At 37.6% G+C, this 12,735-nt stretch overlaps 1 long non-coding RNA gene across 1 annotated transcript in view; it reads right to left on the minus strand.

Moving 5' to 3' along the window:
* Positions 1-8,023: 8,023 nt before the first annotated feature.
* Positions 8,024-12,735, minus strand: part of LOC134289635 (uncharacterized) — a 51,849-nt gene continuing 47,137 nt past the window's right edge. Inside the window, exon 2 of the long non-coding RNA XR_009998591.1 lies at positions 8,024-8,144. This is a non-coding gene — a long non-coding RNA (uncharacterized LOC134289635). The remainder of the gene's footprint in view (positions 8,145-12,735) is intronic.

A 12,735-nucleotide genomic window follows, 5' to 3' on the forward strand; every position in this document is an offset into this window, starting at 1 on the left:
CCTGCTGGATTAAATTATACAAGAATCGCTGGAGGAATTTCAGCAAAAATATTCGGAGGAATACTTGACGAAAATACTGGAGAAATTTCAGAATTTCAGCAAGAATTTCCAATAGATCTCATGAAGTAACTTTTGCAGAAATTCCTGGACTATTTCCTGGAGCAGTTCGTGAAGAAATGCCTGATGTAATGCCTGTACGAAATTGTAAAGAACCACTGGAAGATTTTTTTTTAAAAGAATACTGGGAGAAATGTAAAAGGAGTTCCTGAAAAAGATTCTTAAGGAATTTTTTTGGGCTTTAGACAAAAAAAAGTCCTAGAAAGTTTTATGGAGCTATCCCTGGAGGAAATTTTGAAGCAATCCATGGAAGGCTTTCAAAAGAAACCTTTGGGGAAGTTTTGGATGGAATCAATGGCAGATTTTCTAACGGATTATCTGTAGAAATTTCTGAATCAATTCCAAAATTATGATTTTCTGGAAGAGTTTTTGAGGAAATTCATGGTTTCCTAGCGGCATTCTAGCAGAAACATATGGAGCAGTTCCTAATAAGCATAGTACATTTTCGGAAGGTATCAATGGAAGTGTTTTTAAGCGATGTGATGTGAACTTTCTAAAGGAAACTTTGGTCTAATTCTTAAAAAAAATCCATTGAAGAATTTTCGAAGGAATTCTAACAGAATATCTGCAAGATTTTTCATAGGAATTAATGGAGGAGTTACTGAGAAAATCTATTGAAAAGTTTCTAAGTACCTAATCCTCAAAGATATGTTTGCAGGAAACTAGAAGAATCTAAAATTTTTTTGGAATTTTGAAGAAATGGTGTAAGATTCATTTTTTTTCCTTTTTTTTATCTGTATTAACGAGATTTTTAGCCCTAGGCTAGCTCATCTCGGGACCCACGCTTTACTTTCCTTTCGAAGGAAGAACTCACATTTCGCGAGTTTGTCGAGGGTGAGATTCGATCCCATGTCCTCGGCGTGATAGTCAAGTGTTCTAATCACCACACCAGGTCCGCTCCGCATTATTCAATAAAATTCTTGGGAAAATATCGAGAGGAATCCTTTGTCTAATTTCCAAATATACTGTCTGAAAGCCTCCCTGGAGGAATTTCTGAAGGAATATAGAAATTTGTTTCGAGAATTTTCAAGAAAATTTTCCAGTAGATTTTTTTTAAGAATCCCTGAAGAAGTTTCTGAGACAATTTCTAGAGGAAATTGTTAGATAATTTTTCAAAGAAATCTCTTGAGGAATATTTTTGAAAGATTTTCTCGAGAAAACCTAGCAAAAAAATTCTGAAGAAATTCCTGGTAAAATTGATGAAGGAATTACTGGAATAATCAATTTGTTTTTTGTGGAATAGAAAAAAAAACACTGGTAGTTTTTAGGTGAAGTCGACTTTAAAAATTCTGCTAGATTTGCAAGAGTTTAAGCCCAAAGAAACATTTACTGGAAATAACAATTGGATGAGTTGAAAGATCATAGGAGCATCGCCTGATTTTATTTTTCATTCAAAATACTGTTTGTGAATACTGTAAATTAGGTCATTAAATGCGAAGAAAATCCTCAAACCTTTCCTCATGACCTTTCCCTGTACGAATGCTAGGGAATTTAAACTAGACTTTCACTTGACTTTCGAAAGCTTTTTGATTTTGTTTTGCTCATCTATAACTAAAATAGCTTCTCAAAACAAAAAAGTATCTAAATTACCAGGTAACATAACGATAAATATTAAAAATAATCTAGAGAAATCTGATTTTTTTTGGAGAATACGGAAGCACGTAAAAACACTTGATCAATATTAAACATTTTAAATAATGAAATCGTGATAACAATCAAGAAAAGAATAGCATCTTCCTGTTTCCTTCTAGCCTTAGGCCTTTTTGGCGCCCCTCTAAGGTTGGCGCCCTTGGCAGGGGCCAACCTGGCAAACCGCACGCTACGGCTCTGGGTATATACAATAGCACGTCCGCTAGATTGATTTTGAAACTTCTCGTTAATGCCTCCAGAAATTTAATTGAACAGAACGGAGTATAGCAAAATGTTGTGTACATTGCCAAACACGTTTTCTTGTATTTTTTTGCAATTTGGAAGCTTGGTGACTAAACCAACTACTTCGACCATCAACTTTCGCTGTTGGTCTTGATATTTGACATGTAGCTAATATCCTGGGAAACGACAAGGAATATTATTGTAATTTGTTTTTGTTGGACCTTCAAAATATCTGATATAAGACATTAACATTAATAAAAGACATGAAAATCGTGAAATAATATGACTGATTTGGTAAAGTTCTGCAGCAATTTCTTGAAAAAACTCCTCGGAATCTTCTCAGTAAGTCATGCAGAATTGACCACACATTCTCCAAAAATCTGCTGAAGTTGTGTGTAAGTTTGAAAAAACTTTTTTCCAAGAAGGACAATATTTGAATGTCGATCCACATTGAAAATCACTCTAGTAGGCAGTACTGCGAGTGATCGTGACCATAACGAGATAATCGTTAGACCTGATTTCTCATGTCACCCTTGTCTAGTGATTCGCAATCCCAAAGATTGTGAGAGTGGCTCTCTCTTGCTCTGAGCAGTGATGCATGACAGGCAAAGTGAGAGAGTTTATCGGAGATAAGGTGTACTGCTTGACGCTTTTTTTGTTTACGTTCTAACGGAGCTATGCGAAACGAATGGGACTTGTGGTGTCATGTCGTACTTTTAAAATCCATGAGCTTCCCGCAGCACGAGGTGTAGGAGAGAGTCATGACAATTATACTCATATCAGTGGTGATGGTCACAAAACGAGGATGGTGGGTGACGTGTGTGGGATTCGATCTTTTCTGGCGTTAGTGACAGTAGAGAGCGCGAATTAGAAGGCGCAAGGACAGGGTGGTATAAGTTTGGTGATATTGTGGATTTAACGGTTACTTGTATTCTACCGGTCGCTTCAGTATGGCCTCTAAAGTAGCCGTTTTATAAAAAGAGTAACTTAAAAATGATTTTAAGCGTTTTTATAGTATGCGCTATTCCTCGTTGCCACTAGCTACTTAGCGACATTCATTTTTTGACAATCAAGTTGATTTTTATATGAAAACGGCTACTTTAGAATACAAGTAGCCGGTAAATCCACAATACTAGTTTAACAGCTTAGACTAGAACGACTTCATGTGCGACTAGAGCTGATGGTTCGCAGCGCTGCCTGCTGATCCTCGTTTAATTATATAGTTGTACTTAATACAGTTTCTGTGCTATCTGTATTGGTATTCATTGGACCACAGGGTATAATCTGCACGAACGGCAGATTTACCATAGCCTTCCCTAAAAATATCGTGGAATTCATCAGAAATAGTTTAAAATAGTGCCATTTAAAGACATTGATCTACAAAAGTTTTTTTTACATATTCGTAAAAAAAATACCTAAAAATACAACATCTCCTATTCATTGTCATTATCCTTATTTGTGCATTAATTAACGCTTACCATGCTGATGTAAAACACGCTCAACATGCCTGTGCGGGTCATAATAACCCCAATGCACGACTAGGTCTAACAAATACGCTTCAAAAGACAAATACACCGTCTTCAGCCAGAGACCGCACAGACTGAACATTACTAACATTGGACAACGGACAACACAAATAACACCCAGTGGCCCAGTGGAGAATTTTCCGTTCGACGGGAAATTTTCCCCGACTGGAGCGGGAATCGAACCCACACTCCGAGGCTTTTTGTAAAAAAAAAAACATGTTTCGGCCGCTGTAGGGTTCGTGGGTGGATCGAGTTGGGCTCTACAGCGACCGAAACATGTTTGTTTACGAAAATTACTTAGGCCCTTTTCACATATTACGCTAGATTGGTTCCTTGTGTGAGTGAAGCTGGTCTGGCGATACTGGAGTAGCATCTACGGGCGGTCAATCAAGCTCAAGTTCTATTAGGAGCTAAACGCCAAGCTCAACGCATCCCACAACGGCTGCGTGCCGTGAGCCGAAATATGCCGGGGAAAGGACGGGAGCTTGTTGACGGGCGGACGCGAGGTGATCGAAAGGTGGAGGCAGCACTTCAATGAGCACCTGAAAGGCATGGAGATCACAACGAACGGAGGGAACGACTACGCCAATGCAGCAGAGGACAGGAATTGCCAACTCCCACGCTGAGGGAAGTTAAGGGTACCATTCATCTGAACTCATCAAGATGGGCCCAAAAAAGTTTACAACCTGCCGGCACCGATCAATTATCAGGATGTTCGCAAGAAAGCGACCATTTGGAATGTGACAACTTCAGAGCAGTCATCATCTTGAATGTTGCCTTCAAAGTGTTATTCCAGATCATCTACCTGCCACCGTCGTCAATAGAGTTCGCAGAAAGCTATCAAGCCGGCTTCACCGACGGCCGGTCGACTACGGACCAGATCTTCACCGTGCGGCGAATCCTCCAGTAATGCCGTGAATACCAGTAGGCGAATTCCCGCACACTTTTTCTTCGAAGAGAAGAAAATTTTCTTGCTGGTGGGTAATGGAAGAAAATTTCTTCTCTTCGAAGAAACTGTGCACCGGAATTCGGCCACAGGTCCCAATACATGCAAGACAAAATACGACAGTATCGAACGCATGGAGCTATTGCAAATCATTAACGAAAACGACTCCCTGGCTGACTAGACTGATCAAAGCAACAATGGACGATGTGCAAAACTCCGTAAAGATTTTGGGTGAACTATCCAGTTTATTCGAATCTCACTGGGGACTGCGACAAGGTGACAGACTTTCATACCTACTCTTCAACATCACTCTGGATTGTGTAATACGACGAGCCGGGCTCAATGCCGGTGTACGATTTTCATCAAATTCGGTCAATTTGTGTGTTTTGCGGACGACTTGGATATTATCGCCAGAACGTTTGCAACGGTGGCAGAGCTGTACACCCGCTTGAAAAACTAGGCAGCAAAAGTCGTACCAGTGGTGTATGCGTCAAAAACTAAGGTCTTCTACGGACAAGAGACATGGTTCATGCAAGCACTCGGAGTTTTAGAACGATGAACCCAGCTTCCAGAAGGTGGCCAATATCAGAAGGATACGGTGAGTGGATTGGACATATTGCATGAATCCCGAAAAACAATACATTTCCTAATCCACGCTATGTTGTTTGAATTCAAAGCCGAGATTGAATTAAGTTCCTCTTTCTATCACTAGCTTTTTGCTGTGACGAGCATTATTACAAATTTCATTGACTGCCACGCTACCAAATCGAAGCACCTGAAAAACTTCGTCCTCGGTCACATTACGTGACTTCGTGCTAAGCATAACAATAAACAGGAGGAAGGTTGAAACATCTTGCTGCAGTTCAATGATGATACTGTTTTTAGAATCACGAGAACTCCATTAGGAAATGGGTTATTTGCTTTCACGTGGAATTCAATTGAGTAGATTCCCCAGTTTACAAAACGTCGATTTACAAACATTACCGATCGATTTGACCCGGTTGATGCTGTGCATGTGTTTTCTTTAGCAAATGTTTACATTGCAGCAATTTGGCGCTCCACATTGCTACAAGCCGGGCCGGTCGTTTTACATCGAAAGTCAGATTGCCAACCATTAACGTTATCATCGTTCGCAGTCCGGGCGGACTCAGAGTGGATCCGTTTGTTTACTGAATAATTTAAGTGCATTACTGTGTTGCCGAACTTCGGATCCAATTAGAGTAAACAAATTTCGTTTTCGTTCGTTTCCGACAGCTTAATTTCCGGGAGTTGACTGATTCCGAGTTTTGTTTTACTCGTGTAGCTACAGTATGACTAATGCAGCTTTTGAATGGAGTACTCTTGAACTTAACAATTCAAATGAAGTCTAGAGTGGCTCAAAATACCAACTATTACAAATTTTGAAGAACTTACTTTTATTTAATTCTAAATAAGTAATACCTAGGGACAATGGAAATTCGCGGCAAAATTTCTTAAATTTCGCGGACTAATATTGTGAATTTCACGGTCCCATATTTTTTACCGTTTTGTTGTAGAAAACTCCAAATTTTGCATGTCATATGAATTACTTATTTGGTTTTGTGAGGCGTAATCATAATTTCACCGAAAAATGTAACAAATTTTATAGAAAGTATTAAACAAGTACATATTTGAAAGGCAACAAACTCGTAAATAACTTTACACTGTTAAAAGTTATCAGTCAATTTATGCTAAAATGTTTGTAAATCCTGGAAATTTGCATGGTATTTTAACAATTCTACCAATTTTCGCAGCATTTCGCGAAATTTCTCAAGTTTCGCGGCCATAGCCCAATTTCGCGGCTTCCGCGAAATCACGAATTTACATTGTCCCTAGAATACCATTAATCTTTGGTCTCCTTTGGTGTTTCCATCACAAGATTTTACACAAACTTCAAATGAGAACAACATTGTCACGATGTTTCAGGGATCAGCTAAATGTTTACCAATGCTTCGTTATATCATAAAGTGAAATATTTTACTATTACTTTAGAGCTTTTAGTAGAACTTGTTACTTCAGACTCTAGTTTAATTTAAAAACACTTCACTAATACTTTACTTTTGCAAAAGAAAATAAAAAATGAATAACTCTTTTTAAAGAAAAACTAGAAAGGACGAGCAAATTCCTTTTAATTCTACTACTGTGCTTATCTTCGGACAGATAGGCCTATTTCGTCTGTGACTTACAGACTTCTTCAGTGTCAAGTGCTCGACAGTCGAGCACTTGACACTGAAGAAGTCTGTAAGTCACAGACGAAATAGGCCTATCTGTCCGAAGATAAGCACAGTAGTAGAATTAAAAGGAATTTGCTCGTCCTTTCTAGTTTTTCTTTAAAAAGAGTTATTCATTTTTTATTTTCTTTTGCAAAAGTAAAGTATTAGTGAAGTGTTTTTAAATTAAACTAGAGTCTAAAGTGAAATATGTTGATTAGCACATATGTTGTATTTACATAACTCAAATACTTATGTCCAAATTTAGTCATATCAGGCCAAACATGTCTAAAGGTCCTATCTGCAGAAGAGAGGCTCTCTTTGGTTTCCCTCTCTTTCGTTAATATCTCAGCTGTTTATTTGTACACTGAAGTTTTTTTTACGCGGTTTTTTTTACGCGGTTTTTTTTACGCGGTCCGTCCTAAAAAAAACCGCGTTATTTCAAGACCCGTCGTAAAAAAAAACCGCGTTATTTCAAAAACCGTCGTAAAAAAAATCCGCGTTTTTTCAAAAACATGCGTAAAATAGTCACCACATCTAACGTGACTTGACTTTTTTTACGACGTTTTTTGAAATAACGCGGTTTTTTTTACGACGGGTCTTGAAATAACGCGGTTTTTTTTACGCGGTTTTTTTTTACGCGGGACCATTACCGTCGTAAAAAAAAACTTCAGTGTATTATGATTGTCTCCTTGCATTGAATGATGGTCAAAACAATCGCTTTTTGATTTGTACTGCAAAAATTGTTGAAACGTGTACCCTTACGTTGCCATAATTGAAAGAGAAAGTGAACTAAGAGAGCCTCTCAAATGCAGATAGGACCTATTGAAATGTTTGGCCTGATATATGTGAGAGTCACATAAACTAAAGTCATGTGCTACTCGGCTACTGTATTGCATTTCTATGAAAGAATTTATTTCTGGACAGTATTTTAGAAAGGTGGATGAAAATCAAAAATTTTGATGACGATATGATGAGCAAATATGGTCTGATTGTTATATCAATCAAGCAGATTAACATAAGTAGTCTACTCACCGTCCGCAAGAATGAAACATCATCCTGCTCGGAGCCTCCTTCCGCTTCCGCCATGGTGGTGGATTCACTTGTTTCGTTTTTCCCCTATATTCCAACCCCGGGCGGGGTAACTCTTTCGTTGGACGCTAAATATTCTTCTTCCAAATTAAAAACATTAAAAATTCAAACGGAAAAAGCCGGACGCTCTGCGTGTTACTTCATTGGCTCCGTTCACTGTGCCCACTGTGGTTTTAGTTTGGTGTTTTAAAATTTTGAATTTTCACTTTTTTTTAGAAATGTTTTTGTTTGTTTTGTTTACAGGTGACACGATATTTGCTTTCGATAATTATTCCACTAATCGTATCACCCTCTGACTGGTTTCGTTTCGTTTTCTCTATTCTTCACTGGTTGTTGGTTTCCTACGTTGGTGTTGATGAATTCCTAGATAAAAAAGACACAAGTTTTGTAACAAAAACATTTTGCAACTGATGATTTTCCGGATAGGTGAATCTGAAAAATAAGAAAAAAAGGAAAAACTGTTAGAATATGTTCTTAAATCAAATCTTAACAGAGTTCAAATCATTAGTTTCAATAATAGGATTTTGTTGCATCAAACTCGTTCCACGAACAAATCATTGCTAAATAGCTCCATTTGGTAGCCGTATTAGTAGATACCAATAAAACACGAGCAACAGTTTTCGTTTCGACACGTTGATTTAGCTTCTAGTGGTGCCATCGGGAAAAAGCCAACGGAATCCGGTCCTATGGGTGGAAGGAGTTCCATAAAATATCGTGTCCGGTTATAAAGCGACTATGTACTTTTTCGTTCATGGATACCTGCCTACATACCTACATGCTACTAGAAATGTAGGTGGCTGGCTTGGCTAGCCTATGAGCACCGTCGAAAAGGGTGCTCGGCTGATAAATAGGCAAGAGGTTTTTTTTTTGTCTTCTTCTCCACTCTGGTTCACACTTTCCCGGAAAGCACAGGTGATTCTTTTATGGCCGCCTAGACAGAATATGGATTGGGTATGTAGCATTGTAGCATGGGCCAGGTGATTTAGGGACTTTTGTAGAGAGATTTTGTAGAGCAATTTGTTATAGGATGTTTGCTCTTCGTTTGATTTTTTTGTCGGTTGACTTAATTGATTGAGTCATTTGAGACTTTTCACACATAGTCCGCCTTTTACTGGCGTGACGACCCAGCTGGGGAAAATCCTGCTTTTCAGCTTAGAACTTCCTCAGTTATTAAATGAGAGATTCCTCTGACTATTTTTGATGTGTTCTAATTGCCTCGCACGATCATACTAGTCCTGTTCAATGAAGTAGATTGGGCATTGTTGAAGTTGCTGCATCCTGCTCTTGCCCATTTGTTGACGAATAGTTAAGAGCAAAATGCAGCAACTTCAACAATGTTCAACCTACTACATTGAACAGGACTACTATATGCCTAAGCAAGTCAAAGAAATCTCCCTTTTGAAAAGTTTCTGGATCGAACGGGAACCGAACCCATCATCCTTAGCATGGTGTTGTTGAAATAATTGGTGCCATTAGCAGCACAATCACAAAGTCACACAAGTGCAAATTTAAAATGATGAGACGTTCAAAATTGTCTTTCACATACCCACTGTTTCTTTGATGTTGCATCCTCAATCCTCTTTCTTTCAAAAATCTTCTAAACACTGTTTGCCAGTTGTAATGTTTTCTTTTTGTCTGCAAACAACGTAGCTCTAATACAAAGGAAGGATAATATGCTCGCTCAAATGGACCATTCATGGTCGTCTTTATCGTCCTTGTCGTCGCCACCACCGAACTGCTACCACTTCTAAACGAGAATGTCAACGTCGTCGTCCTCGTCGTCGCCACGTCCTTGTATATCAGCATCAAAGTTGTTCAATGTAGTGCTAGAATTGTAGAAATGAGCTGAATATTTGTATGGTGAGAAACGAAGCAAAAGCTATGCGGCTTAGTGGAACTTGACTGACTTTCAGCAGCATGATAAAATAAACAATCTGAAGCGACACCCGACGGAAACCATACCAGTAGCCAAGCAGATCGATCCATTGAATCTGATCTTGAAAATTAGTTCAGGCGATCATCGGGGTCGGGTAAATTATTAATGTGGATTTTTTTTTCTTATCGTACAAATTGGGCCGAAGGATCTCAGATTTTCATGAAACTTTTTCCACAGGCAGGGCTCATGGATATATGAACAAAAAAAAAATGAGAAAAATTCAGGGTTGCCTATTTTCCCGGGAAACTCAGGTGGAATTTTTTTGTTTTACCCTGACACTACTTACTTTGAAAAATCATAACTCAGGAACGAAGCATCGTAGAGTTTTTTTGAGTAAGTTTTTTTTTAAGAAAATGATTGCAAATTTTCTCAGAAATTGAAAAAAAAAATATGAAGTGGAAAAAGTTTTCCACAAAATTTGCCACCGTTTAGAAAATTCATGAAGAAAGGCCGGAAAAAGTATGCCAGAATTCGCGGAAAATTTTCAAAAAAAAATTTTTGAGAAGGCAATTTCATAAGCTTTGATCGCTGAAATTTTTGGAATGCACTTTTTATCCATTTTTGATTTATCGCCAATTTTGTTTAAAAATGTCCAGATGTGCCATTTAAGAATTTTCTTTGAAAAATCATAACTCAAGAACGAAACATCGTAGAAACAATGTTTTTTTTTTTAGAAAATAGAAACAAATTTTCTCAGGTATCCAAAAAAAATGAAGTGGAAAAAGTTTTCCACAAAATTTTCACCGTTGAGAAAATTCAGAAAGAATAGCCGGAAAAGCTATGCCCAAATTCGCGGAAAATTTTCAAAAATATATTTTTGGGAAGGCAATTTCAAAAGCTTTGATCGCTGAAATTTTTGGAATGCACTTTTTTTCTTTCCTGAGTTATGGCCAATCTTGTGAAAAATGACTATGTAAGCTTATATTAAATGAACATTTTTCACAAAATTGGCCATAACTTAGGAACGAAAAAAAGTGCATTCCAAAAATTTCAGCGATCAAAGCTTATGAAATTATCTTCTCAAGAATATATTTTTGAAAACACTTGTAAGGATCGTACTTTGCACACGATCGTCAGTCTGTTTTTTATTCCATAAAACACTGCACTTTTTCCGTTCATCACCAGCACCCAAGTAGGATGTTAGGTGGGTAGTACGAAACAGAAGAAATTCGAAAACTAGAAAGCAGCGGAGCACAAGAATGCGGCTGTTATCAATCGCCGTTCGGGTTTAACCCGAACCAGATTACTGACAAGGTGTGTGATAAAAGTGCTGTCATGGTAAAATCAGAGCTTGTTAGTCACGGTTCGCCAATTTCTGTGCCCCTTCTCTGATACATTCCCATAGATGCATTCCTGGAGCAATCTCTAAAGTAACTGTTTGAACAATTCCTGAAGGAACTCCCAGAACAAATTCTGAAAAATATTCATGGAACAACTTTTGAATAAATCCCTGCTGAAATTCTTGACTAAGTCTTGCAATATTGAAGAAGTTTCTAAATATATTTCCGAAAGTATTGCTGAAGAAATTTTCTGAAGAAACTCCAGGCGGAATACCAGAAGAAACACCTGGAAACCCTTGGCGGGATAGGTAACGAAACCTCATGAGATAGTTTTGGAAAAAAAAATCCTGGACAAATCTCATAAAAAATCTAAATATATTTTTGTAATGCATTCTTGGAAGAATCCATTAAGAAATTCCTAGAGGTACGCTTGGAGAAATCCTGAAGGAATTTTCGAGAAAAAACTTGGAAGAATACCCGGCGGAAGTTCTGAGGAAATCTGAGTGAATTTTTGCAACAATGTTTTCCAACCTTTCCGTAAGAATCCTTATGAAAATCTCTGGAAGACTGTAGAAAAAAAATCTTAGGCAGGGGTTTTTCTAAGACTTTCTTAAGAAAGCAATTTCTTGCAGAGCAATGTTTTGAAAGGAATATCCAAAGGAATCTTGGGAATTCTCTTAATATTCTCTTGCAGAATTACTAAAACAATCCTTGGAAAAAAATCTTTAGTAAGCTTCTGAGAAAATTTTGAAGGAGCTCTAAATTTCTGATTCTTAATGTAAAAATCTTTGGGTGTTTTTAAAAAATTGTTGAAGAAATCTCTGAAGGAAAATCTGGAGATATTTCTGAAGAAATTATTAGTCGAATTTATAATAAAGTTCATGGGAAATTCCAATCCCTCGAACATTTTTTATAGGAACCCCTAGGCCAATTTCTATAAGAATGACTGCAGAAAATTCCAAAATGGATCTCACATTTTTTAAAAGAATCCCTGGGAAATTTCTAAAGAAATACCAGGAAGATTTTCTGACAGAAATTGTGAAACTTCTGAAGGAATCCTTAGTGGAATTTCTGTGGAAATTGGAAGTTGCTGTAAGAATTTCGCGTTAAATCCTTGGAAGAATTTCTAAAGCAACCCTAGAACAAATTTGTGATGGAACTTTTGAACCATTTTCTGAAAAACGATGGAATTTTTACAGTTTTATTAAAGAAATCTCTGTAGAAATTTCTGAATAAATGTAGATTTTCTAAAGGAATCTGCAATACATGCTCCAAACGAATGCCTATAGAAATTTCTGAATAAATATCCAGAGGAATCTCTAAAGTAATCCGTGGGCGAATTTCCCAAAAAATCTTCGAAATGATTTATAAAAAAAAACATGGAGGAATAGTTGAAGCAATTCATGTCAGATTTCGTAAAAAAATCTTTATGACACTTCTGGAGGAACACATGGAAGATTTTTTGAAATAATCTGTTACATCTTGGTTTGATTTGGGAAGTTTTCTTCGGAGATCATCGTAATAAAGTTGAAAATTCTGGGTTCACTTACTTTTATTTAACTCCGCAAAATTGCAACAAAAGGTGATTGAGCAGATAGCGGTACAAATCTAGACTACTTGTACAGAAAAATCGTTCGGCAAATACAGTACAACCATTAACCACGCTTTAATGTGGGCCTCGTGGCCGTGCGGTTAGCGGCGTCAGTCGTTTAGGCGTATTGTGAGTGCCACGGAGTGA

This window comes from Aedes albopictus, chromosome 3 (assembly GCF_035046485.1).
Source record: "Aedes albopictus strain Foshan chromosome 3, AalbF5, whole genome shotgun sequence".
In the NCBI taxonomy this organism is placed as follows: Eukaryota; Metazoa; Arthropoda; class Insecta; order Diptera; family Culicidae; genus Aedes; species Aedes albopictus.